Source organism: Heteronotia binoei, chromosome 3 (genome assembly GCF_032191835.1).
Source record: "Heteronotia binoei isolate CCM8104 ecotype False Entrance Well chromosome 3, APGP_CSIRO_Hbin_v1, whole genome shotgun sequence".
Lineage (NCBI taxonomy): Eukaryota > Metazoa > Chordata > Lepidosauria > Squamata > Gekkonidae > Heteronotia > Heteronotia binoei.
In genome coordinates, this window is record NC_083225.1 from 72,896,754 (window position 1) to 72,911,993 (window position 15,240).

The window sequence follows — 15,240 nt, forward strand, 5'->3', positions numbered from 1 at the left end:
ATTTTTTTTCCTCCTCTGGGCAGAGAACAGGCAGGGAGGAGGAAGACAGTCAATTGCTTTCCAGGCTCACCCCTACCCCTTCCCTAACCAGGCAGCAGAGATTTGGTGGACTTTAGACTAGAAAGGCTTCAAGAATAATCTCCAGGGAGAAGCTCCAGGAAACATTTTTCTGACCTAGTCATTGGGTGGGGAAAAGAGAGGTGATAAAACCAAGAGGAGCAATGAGGAAGGGATTTTTTGTTTGTGCTGGGTTCATCAGGGCAGACAGAACTCTTAAATGAGGTCTTAGAGGAGATGGCTATTAGCCATGTGCTGGGCCTGTGGAGCTACTGAAAGCTTCAAGGTAATGGTACTCCACAGAAATTTGCAACTTCCTTAAGCTTTAAGATTGTTTTATATTTTAGCTGATAAAGCATGTATAGAGAGACAGGATTTGATTTTACCCATTTCTTTTGAATTCCTTGCTCAATCTGGTGCTGTGCTAAAAGTATGCTTATGAACATTTTCTTTTTAATAAATACTTTATTAACTTTTGTTGCTGGTAGTGGTTCTTTCCTTGTTGGACACACTATTTTTAAAAGGGAATGCCAGGGGGAGGGCATATAGCTGGCAAGTGACTATTTCCCCAAAGGTGCATAAGGCAGTAAACTGTCCCCATGGTGACCAAGCACTGGGCAGTGAGAGACACAGAGGCAAGGCCTCAGATCTTAGAAAGGAAGCTGGGAGTCCTGACCTTCCCAGTGAGCAATTATTTACAAAAGTCAGGTGGTGGTGGAGGTGGGTTACCAGAGAGAGAGAGTAAAGCCTCTTCATATGAACATATGAAGCTGCCTTATACTGAATCAGACCCTTGGTCCATCAAAGTCAATATTGTCTACTCAGACTGGCAGCAGCTCTCTAGGGTCTGTTTGCTTGGTGGACGTTTCTTAAGTGCCAGTTGTACTCAACCCAGCAATAAAAGAGCAACATTTCTAAATCAGACACCTCTTTTGTTACCATAGCCAGCGCATGAGAGAAGGTGAGGTAGGTAGCTGCCTGAGGCACCACCTCACCTATGGGGAACCACTGGACACCCCCTTCCCCCAATGATTATGATGATACTGGATTTATACCCTGCCCTTCACTCTGAATCTCAGAGTGGTTTACAATCTCCTTTACTTTCCTCCCCACAACAGACACCCTGTAAGGTATGTGGGGTTGAGAGAGATCTCACAGACGCTGCCAATTCAAGGACAGCTCTGTGAGAGCTACGGCTGACCCAAGGCCATTCCAGCAGCTGCAAGTGGAGGAGTGGGGAATCAAACCCAGGTCTCCCAGATAAGAGTCTGCACATTTAACCACTCCATCAAAATGGCTCTCTTTAATGATAATAATATTTTATTTATATCCCGCCCTCACCGCCGCAGCAGGCTCAGGGCGGCTCACAACATATGATAGATACATAATTACAATATAAACATTATATCAATACAATATATAATTCATAATAGTTGCTATTTAAAACCACTGTAATTAAAACCATCAAAAGTTAAAAACTAACATTTACAAGTGCTATGTTCTAGATGTTCTATTCTTGTAATTTATGATGGCCATATGTAGTTCTCTTCTTGTAATTTATGATGGCCATATGTAGTTCTCTTCTTGTAATTTATGATGGCCATATGTAGTAGACTAAAAGAAGGCCAGTTGGAAAAGGGTAGTCTTGCAGGCCCTATGGAATTGAACCAGACTCCACAGGGCCCGCACTTCATCCAGTAGTTGGTTCCACCAGTGCGGAGCTGCGATCGAAAAGGCCCTTACTCTCATACCCTTCAATTTGGTTTCCTTCGGCCCAGGGATTGTCAAAAGATTTTGTGCACCTGATCTCAGCACTCTCTGGGTCACATATGGGAAGAGACGGTCCCTAAGGTAGGCAGGTGCTCAGCCATATAGGGCTTTAAAGGTAATGACCAGCACTTTGTAATGAATCTGCTATACAATTGGCAGCCAGTGCAGTTCACGCAGCCCTGGCTGTATGTGCTCCCACTTCAGGAGGCCCTAGTAACAGCCTGGCCGCCGCATTCTGCACTAGCTGCAACTTCCGGGTTCGGCACAAGAGCAGCCCCATGTAGAGGGCATTACAGTAATCCAATCTCAAGTTGTCACACTCTAAGAAGGGAGACAACTGCCTTGCCTGCCTAAGGTGGAAAAAAGTGGATTTAAAAGTGGCTGCTATCTGGACCTCCACTGACAAGGAAGGCTCCAATAGAACCTCCAAGCTCTTGACCTTGCGTGCCACTTTCAATGGCGCACCATCAAAAACTGGAAGAGGGATTTCCCTTCCCAGACTGCCACGACCTAGGCAAAGGACCTCTGTTTTCGTTGGATTCAGCTTCAACTTACTCAGCCTGAGCCAACCTGCCATGGCTTGCTGCGTCAGGTCCAGATTTTTTGGAACGCAGTCAGGCCGACCATCCGTTAATAGATAGAGCTGGGTGTCATCTGCATATTGATGACACCCAAGCTCATACCTTCGGGCAATCTGGGCAAGGGGGCACATGTAGATGTTAAATAACATCGGAGAGAGCACTGCCTCTTGTGGAACCCTGCAATCTAGTAAGTGCCTCTGGGACAACTCTCCCCCAATTGCCACCCTTGTCCCTGACCATCAATGAAGGAGAAAAGCCATTGTAAGGCCAACCCCCGAATCCCTGCGTCGGTGAGGCGGCGGGTCAATAACCGATGGTCAACCGTATCGAACGCAGCCGATAGATCCAACAACATCAGCACTGCCACGCCACCTTGATCCAAATGCCTCTGGAGGTCATCTACCAAGGTGACCAGCACTGTCTCCGTCCCATGACACGGGCGAAAGCCGGACTAGTGAGGATCTAAGATGGAAGCATCATCCAGAAAACTCTGCAACTGTAAAATAGTGCAGCTTTTCTTAGAATTTCAATTTCACTCCTAGTTTAGTGTTTACTGTCTAGTTTAAACATGAAGAGGAATACAAACCACAACATACTTGTGTGTTTAAAACTTTTTGGAAACAATGCATAAACATGTGCAGCTGTGCACTCAGTTGTTACCTTTTCTTTCAAAATCCACTTTGAACAGAAGTTTGTACTCTATTATACTGTAACTGGCATCATGGCTATAACCTACAGTTACCATATTTTGAAAAGCAAAAAAACCCATATTCCATACTGACTACTTCAAACAAATGATCACTATGATAAATCTCATTTTAAACATCCCTACTACTTAAGCCATGGTCATTACTACTAACTAGTAAAATTCTTAACTTTCTAACACAAAGACATTTTAATCAGTTTTTTTTTTAAGAACCCAAAAGAGGATGCACAAACACACACACAAAGGGACATGTCCTCTAAAAAGAGGATATCTGGTAACCCATAATTGTTACTTACAAAAGGCCATTTGAAAATATTTTTCTATACTAATAGATAATGGGTGCTACAAAAATCAAACCATCACGGTCTATAAGGCACATTAGTATCACATTTTCAATGATCTGAAAACCATTTAATTGGATTTTATAATGTGCGTCAGAATTATCTGTGCTCCCTGAACAAAGGCAGTAATCAACCAGTGAAAGATATTAAACTTCAAGCCTGGCCCCGTTCAGAAATCTTCATATGTCCTTTACACAAGTGTAGTTCAGCATCACATTGCTGCCTGTATCACAGATAACCTCTAAATTTTATGAAAACAAACCTACTGGTTAATTATAAGCATTCTAAAAAGACAGGTCACTAAATCAGAGTATAAATAAAGATCAAAGCAAAACAATGGGACACTTTAGAAGAAGATGATGATATTGGATTTATATCCCGCCCTACACTCTGAATCTTAGAGTCTCAGAGCGGTCACAATCTCCTTTACCTCTCCCCCCACAACAGACAACCTGTGAGGTGGGTGGGGCTGAGAGAGCTCTTACAGCAGCTGCCCTTTCAAGGACAACTCCTACAAAAACTATGACTGACCTGATTCCAGCAGGTGTTAGTGGAGAAGTGGGGAATCAAACCTGATTCTCCCAGATAAGAGTCCGCGCACTTAACCACTACACCAACTGAAGAGTCACATTGACATGATCCAGTGCAGAAATGCGAATTTACAGATGAATAACAGTGCTTCTGAAACTCAGTCTTCCTCCTAAAACCACCAACTCTACCCGAACAAAATGTATTCAGTGTTCAGGGAACTTTTCAGAGTGGGAAGATATTAAGTATGAAGTACTGAAATACCCTGGAGCAGTCTCTAAAATGACATTCTAGCATATCCATTTAAAACATTTCTATTTAATCCTGTGATCAGGTCACTCAAGTCATCTGACAAAATGGAAACAAAAATGGAAATGAAAAACAATTCAGAACAACAAAGAAAGATGCAGAGAACAACAGATGGTGTAAAGAAAACCAAACAAGATTCTCAACTTCCAAATGCCTTCTAGAAGAGTCTTTACCATGCACCAAGTGATAGAGGTAAACAACTTTCCTTGCAACTATTCTTCATGCTCATTGATTGGAAGTATACTGGCAAGGCTGCAGAAGTTAATTTCTAATGTAAAAATATCCTTCATTGTTCATGTATTTTTGCTGCTTTCCCAACTGTATCTATAGGTCTGCTAAAAAGCAACAAAAAATTGTCAGTAGTGCTGTGGGTACTATAAAAGCTTACTTTTTAAATTGTCTCACTTTTTGCATATAAGTTCATCTGTCTTTTTCATATGCATGTCATTTGCACAGCTACCTCACCTGTCAGCTTCCTTATAGCCTTTATGTGGGATCACTGCCCAGACACGCAACATTGCTGCTGCTGAGTATAAAGCTTAAGCCAGCTGCTCTTAGAAGTGAGATATGGCAAGTCTTCTGACTCCGACAATTTAATATACATTTGGGGCAATCTGGAAAGTGCTGCATTCACATGGATGTGAGTCTAAAGTAACAGGTCCTCCTAACTATTAAATCTGCACTCAGAATAGCCTCAGCAGAATGGCAGTTTTTGCAGTCTGGCCCAAGAAAATTAAAGGGTGTGGAGGTAATGAGCAAGCCTGAATGGAAGAACAACATCTCCTTGGGCCCAGGTGTTTTGAGGTAGGGCAGGAGAAGAGAGTGACTCTAACTCAAGGACCAGGTGTGACGCTGGGGCTATAAAAAAGGAGGAAGTGGAAATGGGAAGAGACAGCAGGAGAAGACAGAGACTCTTCTCCTATGTAATGCAGTGTAACCCTGAGGCTGGTGAAACAAGCCACACCTTTAGGGGTCTGGATTGGTAAATAAAATGACCTGCATAAGGAAACAGTGACTGGACTTGAAAAGTCAAGACCCTATGGACTCCAGGTAAAATGTTCTCCCGCCCCCAGATTAAGAAAAACTACTGATATAGTAACTGGGTTCCCCAATTTCGTATGGTTGGATATCCTGCTGACAAACTGGTCTGAAGACAGATTGTAAAACTAGTTGCAAGGCTGTACCATTTCATGAATAAATGCTTTTTAACGAATTTAAAAGTTGTGAATTTGTGCCAAACAAATTAAACTGATTCATTTTTAAACTTCTGACATTTCAATTAAACAGCAATTGTAATATTAACTGTTAATATATTTGCATCAATATTTTAAGAGCAGCGTTTTGAACCTCAACATTTCAACAGCACAGTCTTTGTTCCTTCCTTTTACCTCTAAGTGTTCAGAGGAGGAAGTGAACAGTTAGATTTCTTCAACATCTGCTTTTGTAGATTAGCAGAAAGATATGCATTTCCTTCCACATTTTCTACAGTGACAAAGTAGAAGTGAACAAGCTGTTAGTTCAAGAAGAAACAGGGTCTACTTTAAACAGTACCTTCAGGAGACAGAGACAGTTTCGTGTAGTGGTTAAGAGCAGAGGACTCTAATCTGGAGAACCAGGTTCAATTTCCCACTCCTCCATATTAAGCCAGCTGAGTGACCTTGGGACAGTCACAGTTCTATCAGAGCTCTCTTGGTCCCTAAACCAAATCTAGCTCACCATCAGCATAATGCTAAGAGCTACAGCTTACAGCTGCCAGACAATCTTCATATCTCCTGACAATTTTACACACAATGCCATACAATAATTATTAGTAGTAGTGCCTTCATGAAAATAGTGCTTCCAACTATGAAGGTTTATTATCTCTTGTGGGATCACATTAAATCTAATAAAGAACAAAAACACGCTAAAGATTTAGATTTTTCTTCCCTTCAGGAATGAGAAAAAACCCATAATTTCCTTTCATGCCAAGATTTATTTTAAGTTCATATTTTTCTCATATTATTGAAATTGGTGCTTTCAATTTGTGTTACTTATTGTTTTACCTTTTTGTGTTAACTGCCTTAAATTTTTAAGACAACAAAATGCTCTCTCCATTTACAAAACAATTTCTCAATATAATGTGAATAGCCTTCAGCAGTTCATAATAGAATTACAGTAGAATAATGCAGTTAGAAACCATCCAGTGCACAACATAGCTACTGTCCATAAATCACAGTACATTCTGAATCCAGTCCGATGATAAAAAGAACCGTTCCAATTTCATTTTGGATATAAACTATCCTCCTAGGGACCGTCTTCCATATTCATAGGTTCAGTAGACTTGAAGTGCCACAACAATTCTTATTCCTGGCTTCCTCTGGTTTTTTGTTTTTTTTATTTTCTGTGGAAAGGCACTGCCAATTTCTGTCATTATATTAGTTGCATCCCACAGAAAACATACAGCTTAGCCTCACATGATTTTTGGTGAAATTTAGGCAACTTACAGCAAAGCGCTGGGCTTGTTATAGTCAACATGGACTATAAGCATTATGTGATGGAGGAAAGACAGCCCTATAAGCATATGACAGAGCTACCAAGATCAAAAATAAAGGTTCATTTTAATGGCAGTTCACCCACCATCCCGCTTAAACAAACGTATGTGTTATTCAACAATTATACAGAGAGACTGCATTTGTCCTGGGAAGTATATGCTTTTCACCAGGCCTGTAGCCAGGATTTTAAAAGTCGGGGGCGGGGCATGTAAAAAAGTTGGGGGGCACTTAGTGGCTTCCCTCCTCTTACAACTGCTGTTGTGACTCAGGGCATCCAACTCAGGGGGCCTGACTTTTCCTCCCACCTGCCACTGCTTGGAGGGCCACATGAGTGAAAGCTGAGAGGCCAGGGGCCACCCCCTTCCTCCCCTGTAATTTTAATTGCATGGGAGTGCTACTGAGGAGCAGATGCCGCCTTTCCCATGCCATATAAAGGCCTGCCGATCAGACTGGTGAGCCCTTTAAATGGCGCAGGAGGGGCAGTGGCTGCTCCTAGGTCCCCCTCCCATGCAATTTAAATCATAGGCGGAAGGAGGGGTAGCCCCCAGCTTCTCAGCTTTCACCCTCACAGTGGTGGCAAGGGAAGGGAAGGTTGGGGGCACCAGAGTTGGGGAACCTGACATGAAGTCAGGTGGCAGGACCCCCACAGGCCCCCCTGTAGGCCTGCTTTTCACATTATTAGTAAGGGGCTAGGTAAGATTTGGGGCCATAAATATCACACACACATACACACACAAACATGCCCAGGCATATTGGTGTGTTCCAACTCTCCCATTGGCCCATGATGCTCACTTCCTCATCAACCGCCGCTCAACTGTACTTACATCCCACTGGCTGGGACTGCTCCTCTCCCTCTCCCAGCCATGTCTTCCATGACTGAAAAGAAAAGCCTGCCTCTCCTCAGATGGCAGCAAGTCTGGCAGCCAGTAGCCATCAGGAGGCCTGGAATGCACATAGAGGCTGCTGTTGCTGCCTGGACTGCTGATCTAGGGAAACTGCCTTTGTGTCCTATTGGCCTGTCCCTCCAGGTCCACCAATTTCCCTCAGTGGCTGTTGCTAGGCAACCATAGCTTTCCAAGCTTGGTTCTGGTAAAAGGCAGGGGGAGGTCCTTTCCAGGCGTATTTCAGCCTTTGACGGGAGCAGAAGTTCCCCCATGACAGCCAGTGTGATGTAGGAGTTAGTGCTTCAGAGCAGGGTTTGTCAGACCCAGATTCTTGCTGTGGAAGCTGGCCTGGTGATTTTGGAGCAGTCACAGACTTTCAGCCTAACCTACCTCACATGGTTGTTGAGCAGATCAAAAGGGGGAGAAGAAAATGATGTAAGCTGCTTTGGTCCCCACATCTGTGTGACCGTCATCATGCCCTCTTGCACTCCCCATAATTAGTCTTCCTTATCTCCGTTCTGGGCTGTTCAGAGCTTTGAGCCACCACAGACACAGAAACACACACACATATGCAGGGGAAGAAGCCGGCATCTGTTTCAGAGCCAGTTTGGTGTAGTGGTTAAGTGAGCGGACTCTTATCTGGAAGAACCGGGTTTGATTCCCCACTCCTCCACTTGCACCTGCTGGAATGGCCTTGGGTCAGCCATAGCCCTGGCAGAGGTTGTCCTTGAAAGGGCAGCTGCTGTGAGAGCTCTCTCCAGCCCCACCCACCTCACAGGGTGTCTGTTGTGGGGGAGGAAGGTAAAGGAGATTGTGAGCCGCTCTGAGACTCTTCAGAGTGGAGGGCGGGATATAAATCCAATATCTTCTTCTTCTTCATCTGTAGGGTGGGTGAATGCCATGGGTGGGGGTTGTAGTGGAGTGCCAAGGGTGTGGGATAGTTGGAGGGGTGGGTGGGAACTTGGGGCTGGGAGACAGCCAGGGCGTGGGGAGTGAATGCATTAACTCTCCCAGTTGTATTTCCTTCCCAACAGACCGTATTCCTAGTTTAAGATTAACTGGCTTGTTCAAAAAGCACAAATGAATTCCTTGAACAGAGCTGTTTTAAATTTCATAAGGTTTCATACCTTACACATTACTTAAATTTTTGATCCTGAAAAAAAAAACACTAAAGTGGGAAAATAAACAGCTCAAGTGACAGAAGCATGTGTATACACACACACACGCACACACACACGCACGAGCAAGGTCTAGCTGAACAAATTTACATAAATGACAAAAGAGGGCTTAAGTCTTTTGATCAACCTGACAGCCAAATTATTTTAATCATTCCACAGAGTCATCTAAAACTCTGCAATCATTATAATTTTTACAGCTATCATTCTGGCTCTCTCAAGGATTTTTTCTCTCCCACTTACTATGGTCTTGTTCCTATGGAAACTATTGTACAGTTTCATTACAGTAAGAAAGATCTTGTAAAATTAATCACCACAAGAGATCCAGTAGTACATACAATGTTTGAGTACCAAATGTCAAGACTCACTAGACAAACCTTGCTTAGTTAAAACATGTATGGTTGGGTTTTTTTGATGGTCCACAGCCCAAACTGGGCCCATGGAGTATAGCTGAAGAAATTCAAATAAAACGTATAAGTTAAATAAGCAGCACAACAACACATTACCATCATGGCAAAACAACTATTAGTCAGGAAACTATTACGAAGGCTGGGGTGGGAGTGTTTAGCGGTTGATTCGCTGTAAGGACATGTCCAAACTGTGCTTGGAACTTGTTACTGTATAACACACAATATTGTGTGTTATGGATAAAGAGGTGCCTGAACTCTCAAGAGGATAATGAAGGAGAAACACACAAGTGTCCCTCATGAACATTTAAACATTTTTTGAGAATTTCGTTTCCATGAAGAGGTTCTGGAAATCCATTCCACCGTTACTCAGGCCCAGAAAGGATATTTACCAAAGAAAGGGCAAACTTGATAAATAATTGCTACTAAAATATGTATATGAAGTGTGTTCAAGAAACTTCTGGAACCATAAGACTGTTCTCGAAGCACAATTATTTGCTATACAAGAAAACTGGAAGATATACTGAAGACATTACTGTTTATAAATGAAGAAGAGGAAAGTACCAGCTGGGCCCTGCTCAGTGGCCAACAGTGCTGTCTATAGAGAAAGCTCTTCATTCTCTCATTAGCAATTAATGCAGTTCTCCAATGCAGCTGCTAATTTAAAATTCAGAGTGCAGTGACAAGATAGCTGAAGGCCCACAACCCCACTTAGAGCATCAACATATTCAGACACTTTAGGCTGCAGGATTTTCTTCCATCTGGTCCTTTCTTCATTAGTAATGAAGGGATTTTAGAAACAACTTAATACACAATCCTCTAATAGGAGCTGTATAGTAGAGTTCTGAGTAGTCGCACTATAAGTTTTCAATATTCAGTGTAGGTTAAAAAAAAAGGTTGTAATTAAGAGATTCATGCCATTAAAAACAACAACTCTTCTTGCCAAGCTTGTAACGTGATGAAACATCAGAATTTGGTTTACTATCTACATGTGTGTGCACATGTGTGGGTAGAATGAAGTTTATTTACCAAATTGATCCAGACCAGTGTATGCACGATTATTAACACTATAATGCATCAGACACTTTATGGTGCAAATTTCAGAGCTCAAATGCATGTACAAAACCTGGTTTTGCTACTAGGCCTTTCCTGGTTTCTTAACAGAGAAGCAATCAAGCTACAATTACAGCTGCACTATAAAAAGTAAAATGTATTTTGGGCCATTCTTTGTACAGTTTGACAATCTTAGAACCACATTTCCCAGTTCTCACTGGGAAAGGTTGCTATGTTTCTAAGCACAACCACAGGCAGCTCTGTCTTCCATCATAACACCAGATTCACATAAGACTTAAAGAAGGAAGTCTATACTATGATTGTACTGCTTTGTCCAAAACTTTTCCTACCAACAGACCTAGGTTTATAGAAAAAATTTAAGATTTTTGCTATTTTGAAGATTATCATTAACCTCCAGAACAGAACACATTACATATCTGAAATAAAGTTCACATTCTTCTTCAAAATGTACTGGAAAAAATGAGTTTGGGCAACATTCCAACTCAACTGAAAGCTAAAGCCCCTAGGAAATGCATATTTATCTTCAACTAAGTAAGCCAAAAATAGCCTGAATCAAAAGACAAGCATCTGCCTTTCTCTTTCCTACATCCCTATCTCTCAAGAGAATGACATAAATCAGTTACGAACTTAAATTGCTCTTTAATATTTTGCATAGTATAGACACAGTGCTAGGAGATAAATGAAGAATCACACCCCCCCCACACACACACAATCAAACAGAAGTAGAAAAGCAGAGGACCAAATTTTCAGCAATATACTTTCAAACAACATTCTAAACTGCTTTCTGATGCATTACTGAAAGACAAAAACAGAATCATTAAAAGGCATTTAATGTAAAAAGGGTAAAGACTGCATACGTCAAATCATACTCAGGCCTTAGTTATCTGTTTGTACTGTTTTGAACCAGTCTTTAAGTCACAGTCACTGAAAATTCTTTTCTAAAAACTCTTAATTAGAAAATCAGCAATTTATTTTAAAAGCTTAATTCTGTCTGTCTCCTGACCTAATCAAGCCCAAGGCAAAACTGCTGGACCTAGAAACTTGAAATTTGGGGAGAACATTCCTTTCATGATGTAGACAACCATTAAGAAAGGATTTTAAGAAATTCGCCCCCTAAGGGGATTAAAAAGAAGTAAAACGTGTTTCCCCTTAAGGAGGCAGTGTGGCTGGCGGGTGTTACCTCTTCTCCCACTCACAGAGAAAGTCACAACAAACGGTCATTTCCATAACTCGCCAGATTTGATGTCACCCCCAACATTCTAAAGTTCACTAGGCTTGCCAATCTTCCTGTGGAGCTTGGCTGGTCTGAGTTACAAGCAGAACTTTTATTTTGAGCAGGAATGCACAGGAACGCAGTTCTGGCTGGCTTAGTGTCTGAGGGTGTGTCCAAACAAGCAAATAAGTTCCTGTTGGGCTTTTTCTACAAAAAGTCCTGCGCAAAACAATGGTGACACCAGGGGTGTGGCCTATTATGCAAATGAGTTCCTGCTGGGCTTTTTCTACCAAAAAAGCCCTGGTTACAAGACACATCTCCTGACCTCCAAACCAAGTCCCAGCTAAAACCCCTGCACCTAGAGACCTGAAATTTGGGAAGAACATTCCTTTCATGATGTACACATCTTCCTTCTTACCAAACAACCATTCAAAAAAGAGGGGTTTTTTTGGGGGGGGGGTACATATCAGACTGAAAAGAATCCAGGCAAGGTCTTATGTGTTACTGGAAGCACATCAGACTGAATGGATTTTTTTTTTTTTTGCTTCTGGGTTCATATGTCAAAACTATTGCAAGTGTAAGATGGCTAAAATCTAAGAGCTGAAAAAGATTAGAGCTGTACTTGCCTTCTCTTTCTTATTTCAATGACCCGTTCCTTATTTGTAGTTTAAGAAATACACAAAAGACACGCATGGAACTGCAAAATGCAACTTCAATGCAATACAACGATGGTATAATATGAAGAAGTAACAGTAATATTTAAATATGTAATACATCAGTTTTTTGTGGTCTCACAATGGGTTAGATACAAAGTAAATCAGCAATTTCTACCAATTCCTCTTTCCCTCTGCAGAATCTGTACATGTCGTTCCTCTGGGTCACACGGTGATCAGTGAGTCTAAAGGGGAAGGGGATGGGAATGTTCCATTTTCCATTTAGAAATTTAGTCTGAATCCAACCAAATGTATTCCTTATTTTGGCATTCATTGGATTGTTACTAGTCATTTCTTCATATTCACAAGCTGACATTCTGCACTATTTTCTTACTCCTAGATGTCTACTGAATATAGCCATCAAGATATTTGTTTTATGGCCAGATAGCTGTGGTCGTAGGCAAGGAATGACAACAATCACAGTGTAGTATCTTGCCATATTTTCATTATGAATCAAGCAATGGATTCATGTTACTCTTCCAGATTTCCTGGATTTTTAAATATCTACTAAGTTTGCTTGCCAGTACCATTCATGAGTACCACCTTCATTCCAGTGCTGTAACAAGGGCAAGGCAAATCAAGAACCTGCCTTGGGCACACAAAGCTGAGGGATGTAAAAAATTATAGTGTGACTGAAATAAACATTGTGTTATTATTCCTGTTATTTAGGTAGTTACCTTTTTACCAAAATAACTACAGTGCAAGTATAGGAGGTACAATTTTGCATTCTTGCCTCTGGTACAAAATTATCTAGTTATGCCTCTGCATTTTTCCTTTGAAGAACAAGTTCTAGGATTCTCATCTTTATTTTAGCAAGTTGGTACCGTATAGGGTAATACACTTCAGAAGGCTTTCAGAGTGGTCATAAATGCAAGATATCCCCAATTCAATGGGTTTTGACAAGTTCAGCAGAAGCAGATACTCCACCTAGTCATAATCACAAAGGAAAATATTTAATTCACAACAGTTTACTATTTATACTACCTACGCAGCCAAAATTTTGGAGATCTAGAAGACCATGCTTCATTTTCAGCACTTCTAAACCTTCAAAGATTAAATTAGAATGGCTTTGTAGTACATTTTACATACAAACTATATATCCCAAGCAGATGTTACCCCTACTCCTATGGTGTACATTTGTTGTGAGAGAAATTCCATGGTCTATTTTTAAAAAATTCAAACTGCATGCTTGGCAGATTGGTGTCTAGACCAAGCAGGATATAATAAAAAGTATAAGTCAACCCAGTATTAAGGTCTATACCTGACTGTGGTAGTAAATACATAATTTGAGAATGCCACCTACAATTAAAGCCTTCAGTTTCACAAACACTTCATAAATCCTTCAAGTTACGTTGTCTTTTACACAAACCAAAAACTGTATAAAAGATTAAGGCCGTCATGCTTTTCACGCTCTAGGTCAATACAAATATATAGTCAACACTAGCAAATGGTAGACATTGGTGTTCTGGCAAGGGCTGGCCCAAATAACTTAAGATTACATCATATATCTCTCATCTACTTTTTTATGCAGCTGGTGTAACTGAAACTCACTGGTTGTTTTCAAGTTTCAGAGAGTAGCTGTGTTGGTCTAAAGTAGAAGTGGCAGGTTTGAGTCCTGTAGCGCCTTAGAGACCTGCAAGAGTTTCAGGGTACAGGCTTTTGTATCTTAAGAAGGGAACTTTAACTCTAAAGTTCATACCCTGAAAATCTTACTGATCTCTGTGGTGCTATTAGATCTGAATCTGGTTGACTTAAGTTAGAGACTTCCATTCTGATTTTACATTTTAAAATTTACCAGCACCAAGAAGCTGTCCTTCCTGCTTACAGAGTTAAGACTGTATGCAGGCACACCTCCAAACAGATTGCCAGTATTATGCATGAACCACAGGAAAACATCTGTCAGCTTGCAACGTTCTCATTAATATCAACAGGGCCCGCATTGGCGATGCACCTGGTGAGGCTGCTCACCAGCTCTGGAAGTCATTTGGAGAAGAACATATCTAGAGAGACCACTGATGCAAGCTCTTTCAAGCAGCATATATGTGCCAGCAGTCTACAAGCATATCAGAGAAACAGTTGCCTTTGCAAACTGAAGGCAGCAGGCATAGTTTTACCACCACAGTTCCCTGCTTTATATTTCTCTCCATATGCTACCTTCAACATTTTATTCTCATCTGCTGCACATTTTAAACAATGGTTACTCCAATATAAAAACTGTATTCCTCATCCAGCTTTTTTATAATATGCTACTTCATTTACTCATGACACGCAGCAGAGAGCACACTCTACAATGTACCACAAACCCTGGATGACTTGTGTTCATGTTTCTTTTACAATTTTTCTTTGCTTAGCCTATTTACAGAGAAACTATTTGACTGAGTTCAATACTGTAAACATTTAAATTATCTTGCTTTTCCCTCTTTTTGTCTACTGGATCTTTCCATAATATATGTGTGTGTATATAAAATAACAAACAGCTGCTCTTTTGCCAAGTTGATTTTTCAGTACTTATATGACAAGAATCTGTAGTTTTTGCATGGCTTTCTTAAGGATTATTTTCTGAGACAGAGCATACAGGAACCTGAGAATCATTATAATGAATTATGTGTTTTACTTTATGAAAACAGCGAACTATAGTTATGTCTAACATTTATTTATCAGATTTATATTTATTTATTTATCAGATTTATAAGCAGCTTTCCCCTCATTTCAAGGTGTCAATTTTTACCACACTATTCTGATTACAAACAAGGAAGGAAATCCTATCAGAGAAAGTTAGGAAACAGAGATATATCCTATAAAGCAGTATGTTAGGATTAAATTTATTGTTACATGCCAGTCCCTGTAACACCATTCCTACAATGTTTTGGGGTATTTTTTTTTAAATAATGACAGAGAATCAGCAGACATCACTAAGATGCAGTCCTGCATCTCATCAAGGTAACAACACA

The 15,240-nt window shown here is 40.9% G+C and overlaps 1 protein-coding gene across 4 annotated transcripts in view; it reads right to left on the reverse strand.

Moving 5' to 3' along the window:
* The window catches only part of SH3KBP1 (SH3 domain containing kinase binding protein 1), a 237,284-nt gene that overhangs the window by 193,926 nt on the left and 28,118 nt on the right, over positions 1–15,240 (reverse strand). The gene's annotated exons all lie outside the window — the stretch shown is intronic.